We start from the raw sequence: 14,088 nt of genomic DNA on the forward strand, positions 1-14,088 counted from the left end.
AAACCAGGGGAAAAGACTGCTAATGGCTGTCCACATTCTCCCTGTGGACAACCATTATAGCACCAGGGACTCATGTTCGTTTCTCGGCTTGGGTGACTGTCTGTGCGGAGTCTGCCCGTTCTCCAGGTGCTCCTGGAGAACATGCTCCTCTTTTTCTTCTCATGAAAATCCAGTATTTCCGATCGCCCTGAATGAATTTTGAGGCCCAGGTCAGAGCGAATAAATAAAAGCAAAAAACTGTGGATGCTGGAATCTGAAACAAAAACTGAAAATGAACCTCTGTGGTAAATGCATCATTCTCAATCTATTTTACTCGGTATTTGTTTCATTATTCAACATTTAACATCAATACATTTATTTATTATGCATCTCCTCATTCTGAATTGAATATTCAGAGAGTTCATAAAAGAGAGCTAGGCGATGATAGGGATCTAGATGAGTATACAGCTTGTAGGAAGGGACTTCAGAAAGAAATTAGGAGAGCAAGAAGCGGTCACGAGAAGGCCTTGGCAGGTAAGATTAAGGAGAACCCTGAGGCGTTCTATAAATATGTGAAGAGTAAAAGGATGAGATGTGAAGGAATAGGACCTATAAAATGTGAAGGTGAGAAAGTCTGTACAGAACTGGAAGAAATAGCAGAGGTGCTTAATGAATATTTTACCTCGGTATTCACGGTGGAAAAAGACCTGGGTGGTTGTACTACAGGATTGAGGTGGACTGAAAAGATTGAGTATGAGGACATTAAGAAAGAGGATGTGTTGGAAATTTTGAATAGCATCAAGATAGATAAGTTGCTGGGACCGGGTGGGATGTACCCCAGGTTACTGTGGGAGGCGAGGGAAGAGACTGCAGAGCCTCTGGCGATGATCTTTGCATCATCGATGGAGACGGGAGTGCCAGACGAGCCCTTTAATTGCCTCCTTTTGACCAAGTCAGGTATTGTGATTTGTTTCGGGTGTAAACGGCGGGATTGCTTTCTGGTGGCCAACTCCGAAAAAGGATCATAGAGGCACAAAGTTTTACAGAACGGAAAGGGGCCCTTCAGCCCATCGTGTCCGGGTTGGCCATCTGACATCTGGACTGGAAACGTTAACTCTGTTTCTCGCTCCGCAGATACTGCCAGAACTACTGAAATAACCCAGCATTTTCTGTTTTTATTTCAGATTTACAGAATCTGCAGTATACTGCATTATATACAAGCACATATATAAAGCCTAACAGAAGGCAGCATACTATATAACTATCTATCTAGATAGACCACTATGGGAGGAAACCGGAGCACCCGGAGGAACCCACAGGGAGCAAGTGCAAACTCCACACATACTGCGACCCGAGGTCAAGAATTGAACCTGGGACCCTGGCGCTGTGAGGCAGCAGTGCTAACCCAAAATGCATCTTCCCAGAAACAGCCAGGGTCTATAAGAAATGCATTTGCCAGCGTTGGACACCTAACCGTTTGATATCTGCACTCCAGATGGGACTCGAGTACACAACCCGTGGTTTATAAAGCCAGTATCTTACCCATTACGGCAATGGGGTTGCATTCGTGCTATTGCTGCAGCTTGTAAAAGCTGCAAATCTTCATCATCACAGATAGTGACTAAGCCAGGAATCGAAACAACGTACTTGGCATGCTGAGGCAGCAGATCTAACCATTGTGGCGTCCTCTCCCACAAAATTCTATGAGATTCTGTAAATTGCAGATTTTGTTTATTTCTTTGCGGTGCAGATGAAGGGATTGGTTCTCATGGGGTTTAGTTTGAGAACCTGAGCACAAACTGCGGGGAATCTATCAGCACAACACACTCGATAGACAATCAAGATACACTCAACAGGGTTGGCTATGCAACTGGACATTCATTTTATCCCCATTCACCTCTTCAGCTGACCCCATGACTGCGGGTTCGGGGAACTGGCTGGATGTTTCTTTTTGTTCATGTGGGTGTCGCTTGGTTAGATCAGCATGGACTGCCTATCAGTAATTACCGTTGAGAATGTGGTGATGACCTGTCTTCTTGAAACGTTGCAGTGTATTTGTGTAGGTACACCCACAGTGCTGTTAGGGAGAGAATTCCAGGGATTTATCCCAATGACAGTGACGGAACGGTGATATATTTCCAAATCAGAATGCTGAGTGACTTGAGGTGCGGGGGGGGCGGGGGGGGGTATGCAGTGGATCGGGGGAGTGGGGGCAAACCTGCCAGTGGTAGTGGTCTTGGGTTTTGAAGGTGCTGTCTAATGTACGTTTGGTGAATCCCTGCATCCTCCAGACAAGTGGAAAGTATTCTATCTCACTCCTGATTTGTGCCTTGTAGATCGTGGTCTGCTTTTTGGGAGTCAGGAGGTGAGTTATTCGCCGCAGGTTTCCCAGCCTCTGACCTGCTCTTGTAGCCACCTCGAACTGATAAAATGTCTCCTGAGTCACAATAAGCGCATCTTCTTTCCTGTTCATTTTGTTGTGAATTTTCAGCACTTCTCTTTTTCCCTGAATGTATTTTTAGGCATAAGTAAGAGCCAATGTCTTTGATTGTAAGATATTCTACTCGGGTAATGTTCGGCAGTGGATTCACAGAGGGAGTAGTTAGGGGTTGAGTCGTGTTACTGTCGCTGGAAATTAAACGCAGAGAAGCAGGCTGAATTCCAACACAGCAGATTGACTGAATTCAAGGGCCATTAGGGATGGCAGTAAATAAAATATTAATTAAGCAACCTTTCCTCACTTAAACGTATTGGTTTCTGCCCGGCTTTGAGCCGTCTGGCCAATATGTAGCAAATGTTGCAAATTCCCCGTATGTGGGCCAGTGGCGCAATGGATAACGCGTCTGACTACGGATTAGAAGATTCCAGGTTCGACTCCTGGCTGGCTCGGTGTAAACTTTTAAAATAGTTCGTAAACTCCATTCCAGTTTCGATGAAAAAATGTATTTTCAGTAACTTTAAACCAATTCAGACAAATGTTTACTCAATCCAGTCACCTTCGATGAAGAAATTTATCTTAGGTCATTAATTTTCAAAAGAAAGTTGGCCATTTTAAGTAAGATTCCACTGATAAACTTTCATTGAGTATGTTTAAATTATTTTCTTTAAATTATGAATTTTCGTGAAATTATTTGGAAAAAGTATTTTAAGCTATCTTTTAAAAAGTTGGGAATTTCTAGATAAATAACGTGGAAATCTTACATTTTTCTGAATGGTGAAAATAGTTTCTAATAAGTTGATGAAAATTTGTAAAACTCTGCGGAGGAATTTGATTTAAATATGTTTCGTAGAAAGAAGTTCACAAAATACTCAAGTTCCATCGAAATGTTTTTTCAAAAGTTGAGAAATTCTACTTAAATTCCATCGAGGAATTTCTTTGAAGTAAGTTTAGGTTAGAAAAGTTCAAATTAGGAGAAGGTTGTGGTTTATGACCCTGAGATTATTCTCCATTTGAGTGAAGAAGATTGAGGAGTGATTTAATCGAGGTGGACTAAATTAGGACAAGTTTTGAGGGGGAAGAGGCAAATTTTAAGATTTTTGGCAAGGTGGGCGCAGAGAAGATTTGGAGGGAACATTTTTCCACAGCGAGCGCTGAGAACCAGAAACTCATTGCCTACGATAGTGTTAGATGCAGTTAATTTAGGTAAAATAAATTCTGAGGCCGGAGATGGATTTCCTGAGAAAGGAGATGTTTCCAGGAACATTCTGAGGCAAGTATAAAGTTTATTTACTAGTCACAAGTAGGCTTACATTCATACTGAAATTAAGTTACTGTGAAATTCCCCGAGTCACCACACTCCAACGCCTGTTCAGAATCTCCTCGATGATATTGAATCGGGAAGATCAACCTGTGGAACCAAACCCCTTCCCCCGCCACCGCCCCCACCCGCTGCTGTGATGTTTGATAAGAACCCCGCTGATGTTAAATACGAGGCATCCCGAAATCAGAAAAGGTTATTTGAAACATTGGCTCTCAGTTGTGTATGTTTTCAATTTGATATAATATGAAAAGAGATGTGCAAAATATTGAAACTATCGAATTGGAACTTCCGACATTGTTACAACAACATTAACTTACTTGGTTTGGTTTGACCTAAAAAAAAAGAGGACAACAACATTAACTATTTCCCCTCACTGCCACCAGCTCCCACGCTGTGTAGGTTAAGGGGTGACCATTGCAGTGAATTCTCATCTCTCGAAAAAAACAACTTGACTGATTCGCTGAAGCTGCTTTGACGTAATGAGTTGGAGAGCAAAGAGTCTGTGAGCTGATTGGATGAATTGGCCATGATGTGGAGTTGCCTGCGTTGGACTGGGGTCGACACAATAAGTAGTCTCACAACACCAGGTTAAATTTAGTAACACGAGCTTCTGGAGCGCTGCGCCTTCATCAGGTGACGGATGAATTGGAGAACAGGAGACAAAGAACAACAAAGAACAAAGAACAATACAGCACAGGAACAGGCCCTTCGGCCCTCCAAGCCCGCGCCGCTCCCTGGTCCAAACTAGACCATTCTTTTGTATCCCTTCATTCCCACTCCGTTCATGTGGCTATCTCGATAAGTCTTAAACGTTCCCAGTGTGTCCACCTCCACCACCTTGCCCGGCAGCGCATTCCAGGTCCCCACCATCCTCTGTGTAAAATACGTCCTTCTGATATCCGTGTTAAACCTCCCCCCCTTCACCTTGAACCTATGACCCCTCGTGAACGTCACCACCGACCTTGGAAAAAGCTTCCCACCGTTCACTCTATCTATGCCTTTCATAATTTTATACACCTCCATTAGGTCACCCCTCATCCTCTGTCTTTCCAGTGAGAACAACCCCAGTTTACCCAATCTCTCCTCATAACTAAGCCCTTCCATACCAGGCAACATCCTGGTAAACCTCCTCTGCACTCTCTCTAAAGCCTCAACGTCCTAATGGTAGTGTGGCGACCTGAACTGGGTGCAGTATTCCAAATGCGGCCGAACCAACGTTCTATACAACTGCAACATCAGACCCCAACTTTTATACTCTATGCCTCGTCCTATTAAGGCAAGCATGCCATATGCCTTATTCACTACCTTCTCCACCTGTGACGTCACCTTCAAGGATCTGTGGACTTGCACACCCAGGTCCCTCTTCGTATCTACACCCTTTCTGGTTCTGCCATTTATCGTATAGCTCCCCCCCCCCTACGTTAGTTCTACCAAAATGCATCAATTCGCATTTATCTAGATTGAACTCCATCTGCCATTTCTTTGCCCAAATTTCCAGCCTATCTACATCCTTCTGTAGCCTCTGACAATGTTCCTCACTATCTGCAAGTCCAGCCGTTTTCGTGTCGTCCGCAAACTTACTGATCACCCCAGTTACACCTTCTTCCAGATCGTTTATATAACCGTGGAGCTGATTAGACGTCACCAGTTGATTCTTTCAGGAATGAACCAATCGCTGGAGAGACCGGATATATATGAATATCTTCACAGAAACAATTACAGATTCACCCATTCTGTTTAATTCCGCAATAAACTTGCTGCAAAGATGTAGGGTCTCGTTTTGTATTAAGTTCTCACTGTTTCAGCTCTCTTACTTGGTCAGCCAACAATTTACACAATCTTCCTCTTGCAAGCAACTTCGACATTAATTTAATTTCACTTTGTTGCTAATAACAATGTGATCCATTCCCTAATGCTATTATTTACAATCAAATGATAATGACAGCTTAACGCTTGATGTTTCTAAATTTCTGCAGGTGTCATTGCTGCAGACTCGATCTCACAGGAGCCGGTGATAGCGATGAAGTTTAAAGGAGACTCGGTGCCCATTAAGTTCAACTGCTCAGCAGCTGGTGCATATTATATTCAATTTTACCGCCAGGACAGGGAGAAAGCTCCCACCTTCTTGATCCACACTCCCAATTATGGAGGTATTTCCAGTGCCGAGGACGTGGGGCTCCGATTTTCTGTATCCATCGACAGGTCCAAAAGCAAGGGGAAGCTCACCACCCGTGAGCTGTGGCTGTCTGATAGCGCGGTGTATTGCTGGGGACTGAGAAACAGTGACAGAAACCAGAGGGAGCCTCGTATAAATAAAACTGCCGCAGAGTGACAGGGTGAATGGAGCAGCGAATGGTAAAATTCTTTATACGCAGCATGATTCACTCTGTGGTCCCTGTATACATTTTCAGTATTGCTGATATTGACAACAGGAGAGTCGATGGCTTTATGGTATTCGCGCGAGGTTATTCAGAAACTCAGCTAATGTTGTGCGGACCCGATTCAATGAAAACAATATATATAATTAAGAATCTACTGATGACCATGAAACCATTGTCGGAAAAAACAATCTTGTTCAATAATGTACTTAAGGGAAGGAAACCTGCCGTCCTTACCTGGTCCGGCCTACGTGTGACTCCAGAGGCACAGCAATGTGGTTGGCTCTCAACTCGTGATGGGGAATAAATGCTGGCCAACCAGTGGCACCCATGTCAGACACACAGAAAAAGGAAATCACTGGAATCACTGTTGAAACTGTCCTGATAATAAGGCTAATGGACATATTGAGGAAAAGCAATGATATAATTATTTAGCCTTCCTTAACTTCCGTGTCACAATAAGAAAATAAGCAGTTTTTTGTAGAATGTCAATTATTGAGCATGTTCAAAAAATTCAGTAGCTTCATGGAGCATCATCACATCAAGGGCCATGCAGATAGCGCGGGAAAGTGGCGTTCAGGCTGATCAGCCCCGATCTAACTGAATGGCGACACCAAATCGAAGGACCGAATGGCCGACTGCTGCTCCCATGTTCTTTTACCCCATTTTTCGATATTCCTCCCCAAGTCAATCGCTAAATCTGGAAGTTCTCGCTGTAGGATAGTGACTTTACTGTTAGTTTGTTTACTGTCCGTTATCTCACCACTTGGGTGTCACACAGCACCACTGGGGACAGTTGAAATACTGTGTACAGTTCTGGTCACTGTACTAAATTAGAAAGAGTGCAGAAAATATCTACTAGGATGTACGCTTTACAATGAACGCTTTAAAAATTTGAAGTTCAAGATAAGTTAGTAAATTGAAAGTGACGGTTTTCTTCTTGAATTGACTGACATGGGCTTTCAGTCTAAACACAGTGCAGTTGAACATTGCAGATAGCCGATTTGCTGGAGCGTGCAGTCTTCTGTTTCTGTGGTGCTGTGGTTATCACGTTTGCCTCACACGCGAAAAGTCAACGGTTCGAAACCGGCCAGAAGTACTGTTGGATTTATCTCGTTGAGCGTGAGCTAAATCTGCAGAATTTAAGTTCATTGCTCTATATTATGTGAATCTCCATGTTACGTCAACTGAAATGTTTTTCGGAAAATCAGAATTGCTGTATTTTAGGATGCAAAAGCAGGAAATAAATGTATGTACTGCTTATACACATATTCGCAACTCGTTCAATCCACAACAGAATTTAATGGCTTCAGAGATGCAGACTAACATAGTTAATTACCATCTGAAACATGTCTATTAGTATTGTGTGCTCATAAAGACAGACACAAGTGAAACTGTAACTGAACTAGAGGAAATGGCGCACATTTCCCAGCAGCATCTTTTTAAAATTGTTCTTCATGATAAAGGAATGGGAAAAACCACTCAGACAGATGAGGAGATCGGGAATCAGTGGGGACCTCCTAGAGATGAACGAGATTTAGGCGCCAGAATGTTTCACACGCGGAATAAAGAGGCATCAAGTAGAACGAATAGATCATTCTTAAATCTCTTCCCTTGAAATGAATTGGATTTTGTTTGAAAGATGAGTGTGGTCATTCTCAAATAAGCACCATGGGATGAGTATTATCCAGTGACTCGATTTATTTTGTTTGTTAGTCATGTTTGCAATTGAATGTTGTATATTTCAGAGAGGTTCAATTCAGAATGAGGGCATCTGTGTTAAATAAAAGTATTGAAATTAAATGTTGAATAACTACAAATGCAGGATATAACTGGTTGAACGTATTCTACGAAGATGAGATGATTGAGCAGAAATCATTGCTCCCTTTGACATTTGACAGACGAACGCTTTTTAAGTTTTGAAGTTCAAGATAAATTGAGATATCAGGTTGAAAGTAACGGATTTGTTCTTGTATTGGTCCTTCAATCTTACTGTCTGAACCGGCAGCAACACAGTGGAGTGAAATATTGTAGTCAAGCCAATTAGCGAGTCGGTGCTGTGTCTTGTCCCTGTAGCATAGTGGTTATCACGTTCGCCTAACACGCGAAAGGTCCCCGATCTGAAAACGGGCAGAAACATTCATTCGCTTTTCTCATGAAGGGTGAGTCAAATCTGAATGATTTCATTTGGTTGCTGAACATTATCCGAATCTCGATGTTAAAGCCACGTTATCTTTGCTCTGACCTCGGCCTCAAATGCTTTCTGTAAAATAAGAAATGCTGATTTTTTTGACGCATTGAGAGGAAAGAAAGGTTTCGTTTTGACACTCTGCACATGTTAGCATTTCGTTCAGTCTCCAGTAGAATTTAATGGGTTTATAGGCGCAGACTAACATAGTTAATTACCATCTGAAACATGTCTAATAGTAGTGTGTGCTCAAAAAGACAGACACAAGTGATACTGTAAATGAACTACAGGAAATAGCACACATTTCCCAGAAGAATCTTTTTTAAATCAAAATAAATAAATAACAAAGAATTAGGAATAACCACTCAGACAGATGAGGAAATCGAGACTCACTGCGGATTTACGGGACTTTCCTACAGATGGCCGGAATTTATGCACCTGAATGTTTCACACTCATAATAACAAGCCTCAAGTATAACTAACAGATAATTCTTCTATCTCTTCCATTTAAATATAGATAACTTTGTTTAAAAACTGACTGTGGTGAATCTCAAAGAAACACTATGGGATCTGTATTACCCGGTGACTCGATTCCATCTGTTGGTCAGTTATGTTTGCAATTCAATGATGTTCAATTTCAGAGCTATTCAATTCATAATGAAGATATATGTGTTAAATAATGTATTGATATTAAATATTAGAAACAAAGATAGAAACATAGAAAACTACAGCACAAAACAGGCCCTTCGGCCCCACAAGTTGTGCCGAACATATCCCTACCTTTTAGGCCGACCTATAACCCTCCATCCCATTAAGTCCCATATACTCATCCAGAAGTCTCTTAAAAGACCCAAACAAAATACCCTATTTAATAACGAAAAAATACTGAGTACAATTGGTTGAAATTATTCGAAGGAAGATGAGAATGATGCATTAATGATTGAGCAGAAATCATTGCTTCCTTAGCCATTTGCCGGGCGAACGTTTTATAATTTTGAAGGACAAGGTAAGTTGCGACATCAGGTAGAAAGTAACGGATGTCTTCTTGGATTAAGTGACATGGGCTCTCAATCTAAACATCAGAACCTGCAGCATGACAGTGGAGCTGAATATTGTAATCAGGCCATTTGACGACGCTGTGCTGTCCTTTGTTTCTGTAATGTCGTGGTTATCAATTTCGCTCAACACGCGAAATGTCGCCGCTTCGATGCCAGGTAGAAACATTCGTTAAGCTTTCTCCTGTAGGGTGAGGGAAGTCTGTCTGATTTCAGTTTGTTGCTGAACATTATCCGTAATCTCAGTGTTACAGCCATGTTATCTTTGCTCTGACATCGGCCTCAAATGCTTCCCCCAAAATCACAAATGCTGACGCTCCTATTTTGGCACCGTTCACAGGTTAGCATCTCGTTCAGTCTGCAACACAATTTAATGGGTTTATAGGTGCAGACTAACATAGTTAATCACCATCTGAAACATGTCTAACAGTATTGTGTGCTCAAAAGACGGACACAAGTGAAACTGTAACTGAAGTAGAGGAAATGGCACACATTGCCCAGAAGCATCTTTTTATTTGCATATATATTTATTTTTGCAATCTTTTAAGTTAAGAGCTACAACGAAAGGTGAGGAATTTTCTTGTGCAATTCTTTTCTAATAACAAGTAACGAATGCGATAATTGGGTCGCAGCATTTTAACACGAGTGCTGAGTGTTCAGACATAGTTTCTCTGCTTCCTCCTGCACCATCTGACCGCGCCATTGCTCTGTGCCGGGCTTGGGTTTGGCAATTACCCCACCCCTTCCCTCTTCACACCACTTGTTCCAAAAGGCAAATATTCAGGCAGCTTCATTGCACGTTGCTGAAGGTGCAAAAGAAGAACGAAAATTAAATTCAACGAGAGAAACTGAGAGAGGAAACAGGACTGAAATTGAGGAGCAAAGGGAGATGGTACAGACACAAATAATAAAAGGAAGAATGAATATTATAGAGGAAACAATCATGTGGTGATTCTCAAAAAATGTCAGCCGTTTTGTTTAAGTTTTAGTTTGTTTGTTTTGTGATGCATATTCCCTAATTATGGGCGATTATGGCCAGATTAGCATTAGTCGTCCATCGCTATCTTGACCCACCATCGTGTAAATGGTGACGGTGCTGTTCTGGAGATATTTTCAGGATTTTGAGCGAGAGACAACAAGAGGAACGGCGCTTGTGCTGGAGTTAGAATTGAGTGCGGCTTATGGAATCGCTGGATAACATAGGCAGGAAGTAGGGCCTTTGGGAAAGTGTGTCTGTACTTCCAGTTTGCAGCGCTGTACAATCAAGTCAACTACATCTCCATTGCCTATGGAGCTGCACTTTTTCATTTTCAAACATATATTGAATCACATTTTATTTAATCTTCCTCTACCACGCTTCTGGGCAGTGTTTTCAAGATGATCACAACTCGATTTGAAAATTATGGCAAATCCAAGCCCCCCTCCAGAAATTTTTGATCAATTACCTATAATTCGTAAGCCCTCATCGGCATTCCTGATGACAGTGGAAATAATTTCCTAATATCTACATCCAGAGATAAACTCTCATAAATCTGGTCACTTCCATGACAATTCCTCTTAACAGCCTTCTTTCCAAGGAAATCAATTCAGTTTATCTGCTCACTCTGCGACACCTTGGCACAATTGTGACAGATAATAAGAATGGGTATCCTGAATGAGCAATTTTACTCTACAAGTGTCGCACGGTGGTCGATGCCATCAAATAACTCTCCTGTTATGTCGTGTTTTGTCAGGTTTCTTGTGTGGGCTCGTGTGGTTGTGAAGCATTGTGATCCTCAATCCGCAGATATAGAGGGCGCTGTCTTTCGTCTCCACTGCAGAAATTGCAAAGGGAAAATCTGATATTGACTGAAACGACGAGCATCGAATTTTCTTTTGAAAAACTCGGCATCACAGCGTCTGAAGTTATCCGATACAATATAAAATAGAGTGGCTGTTTCGGTTACAGCAAGTACCCATAGCGACCCGGTTCAACAGAACTGGAGTTATGATTACAGTTCAATTCCAGATTAGCTCCCGCAGTAGCCTTCAATTCATGTTGCCCCTATGTGACCGAACTCTCTTAGATTTGACCAGTGAGATAATATATTAAACATCAGGTAACCTTATTGATTACTTGCATTCCCTCCAACATAAGGAACACCAATCAAAATCTAAATATGACACATCAGATAAAGAAAAACGTCCCGATTTTTACATATTACAAGGGGCAGAATGACAGAATGTTCACATGTTCCAGAATATAAATAAGAATGGACATCAGGAAGAGCTCAACAGGCATCATCTCTAAACTGCTGTCAAGGTATTACAGCAGCTCACGTGAATGTTTTCTTCACCACGTGCAGAAATTGAAGTTGTTTTTATTCCTTGGGACACGATCAACCAATTGATGCCCTGAAAGTTGCTCAGCTACAAACAGCAGATATGTTCACGTGAGAGTGAGCAAAAAACAAACACAGTTACCGTCAGTCCAGTTGAACAGCAAAGAACGCTTTAAGTGCGTGTTTACGTCACGGTCTAGTACAGGACTCGTGACACACAACCCAGTGCTTTATAAATAGCTACATGACCCTGCTGCATTTCAACGAAATGCACGGTGCCTTGCGGCAATAACTAAGACAGGCCGTGTGTAATATGAACTGTAACAAGGGATAATATATTTTAAGCAGAGCCATATTCTTATTGAGACATTGCATTATGATATAAGCATGGATGTTGTACACTGCAGCAAAAACTGACACAGAGATTAGTGGAATGTAAACGAAGACATAGTTTAGCTTTGGTGTAATTGACACAGCCAAAGACGAAGTTTAAACACTGACAGGACATTTTCGAATAGAAAAAGATATATTTATCAATGCGGCAATAGCTAATAGATAGACCAGTGCGACATAAAACTGGAACTGGTCTATCACCGTAATAACTGAGTCAGGGGTTCGCCTAATATGATGAAAAACACTTTCGGTTTGAACATAAACAAAGGGATTGTCTTGTCTGCAGTAAGTGAGTCAGATTCTATCACAACATGAGCAAGAACATGGTTTGAAACAGGACACAAAAAAACAGCATGGTCATGGTGCAGTATAACAGATAGAGAGACACAGTGCAGTGATAACAAAGCCAGATCATCCCAAGCAATAAATCTCGAGGTAAGGCCTGGTATAATACAAATGAAAACATGCTCTACTGTCGCAGAAGCAGAGGCAAGGCCTAGCCTTTCATAAACTGAAGCATATTCGAATGCAGTAATATATAAGGTATGATAATTCAAACAGAGGCAACCCGGCTACAGCAATGAGTGAAACAGGGTGAGTGTAAATATAAAAAGTTGAATACTGTAATTTCCTATACCGAACAGTACCTGGTGTAATGTAAACAGGTTGGTGTATTATGAGCCTGGTGTAACTGTACCTGGACAGGGTCACAAGTATGATAAACAGTTGCTCGATGTGGACCACTAATAAACAATACATGGACAAGAGTAATACATGAAAAGTCACGTTCGAGAATAATATAAACAAGAGCAGCGTCTACTATCATGTCAACCTCGATGTCGCTGAGTGCTTGAATAAGCGAATCAGGCCCTTCTGCCATTATGCTGAAGCACAAATCAATGCATTAATATCTAAGATCGGGCTGACAGTAATGTCAACAGAGATATGCCCAACTGCAGCAATATCTGACGCCGACTCTTCCCTCACGCAAGCAAAAACGTTGTCGTGGAAAAAAATGAAAGAGGGAATATCGGACTTTACTTGGAGACATATTTCAGAGTAGAAATGAATTAGGTAGACGCTGAGGCAAACATGGCTTGAGACACAGTCCAGGTCAATAAAAAAACTGATATGTAATCAAGTTCAGCAATTACTGATTCCAGATCGAGTGTAACACAAAGAACAGACTTGATCAAGTAAAAATGAAATGGGAAGTGATATTTTGTAGTTTGCAACGAACAGATAGAGAATGAGATTTACAAAGAACTATAATCAATTACAGTAATAAATGAAGCAGGCCCTGCTGTGATATGAGTAGAAGCTGAAGCTCTTACTGTGACAAGAGAGAGTTCAGCGCAATATCAAGAGAAACATGGTCTAGTGTAAAGCAAATAGAGACATTGGCAAGTGCAGTAAAAACAGGGAGAGGATCTCCATTAAAATAATTACATGCTGCAGTGTATTTTTAACGAAAAGATCTCCTGTAATAGAAGATAATGTCTGGTTCCACTGACAGCTGGTGGACGCAAAATTCAATGACATCAGATTGCAGACGCCATAAAATTAGCTGGTGTCTTTGATTAGCCTGAGGAGGACGCTAAGAGTGTGGAAATGAGGAGAGACAGGTTAAATGCATGAACAGGATATTTTGAATTGTGAGAGATGGGAACGTAGTTGCTAATGTACAGGCACAGCAAGCAATTGGGAGATCAAATTGTATGTTCGACTTTAATAAAAGCAATAGATTGATTGACTTTTTTAATTTCTTAGTTTCATAAGTAGGCTTACATTAACACTGCAATGAAGTTTCTGTGAAATCCCCTGGTCGCCACATTCCGGCGCCTGTTCGGCTACACTGAGGGAGAATTTAGCAAGGCCAATGCACCTAACTAGCACATCTTTCACTGTGGAAGGAAACTGGAGCAAGCGTAGGAAACCCACGGAGACATGACGAGAACGTGCACACTCCACTCAGACAGTGACCCAAACCGGGAATCAAATCCCCGGCACTGT

General features: G+C 41.6%; 1 protein-coding gene and 1 non-coding gene across 2 annotated transcripts in view; both read left to right on the forward strand.

Annotated features, from left to right (window-relative positions):
- The window catches only part of LOC144486581 (uncharacterized), an 88,186-nt gene that overhangs the window by 28,188 nt on the left and 45,910 nt on the right, over positions 1-14,088 (forward strand). The gene's annotated exons all lie outside the window — the stretch shown is intronic.
- trnar-acg (transfer RNA arginine (anticodon ACG)) lies at positions 2,796-2,868 on the forward strand. Its single transcript has one exon. It is a non-coding gene; the product is annotated as a tRNA-Arg (tRNA).

The sequence above is a fragment of the Mustelus asterias genome, unplaced genomic scaffold (genome assembly GCF_964213995.1).
Source record: "Mustelus asterias unplaced genomic scaffold, sMusAst1.hap1.1 HAP1_SCAFFOLD_402, whole genome shotgun sequence".
Lineage (NCBI taxonomy): Eukaryota > Metazoa > Chordata > Chondrichthyes > Carcharhiniformes > Triakidae > Mustelus > Mustelus asterias.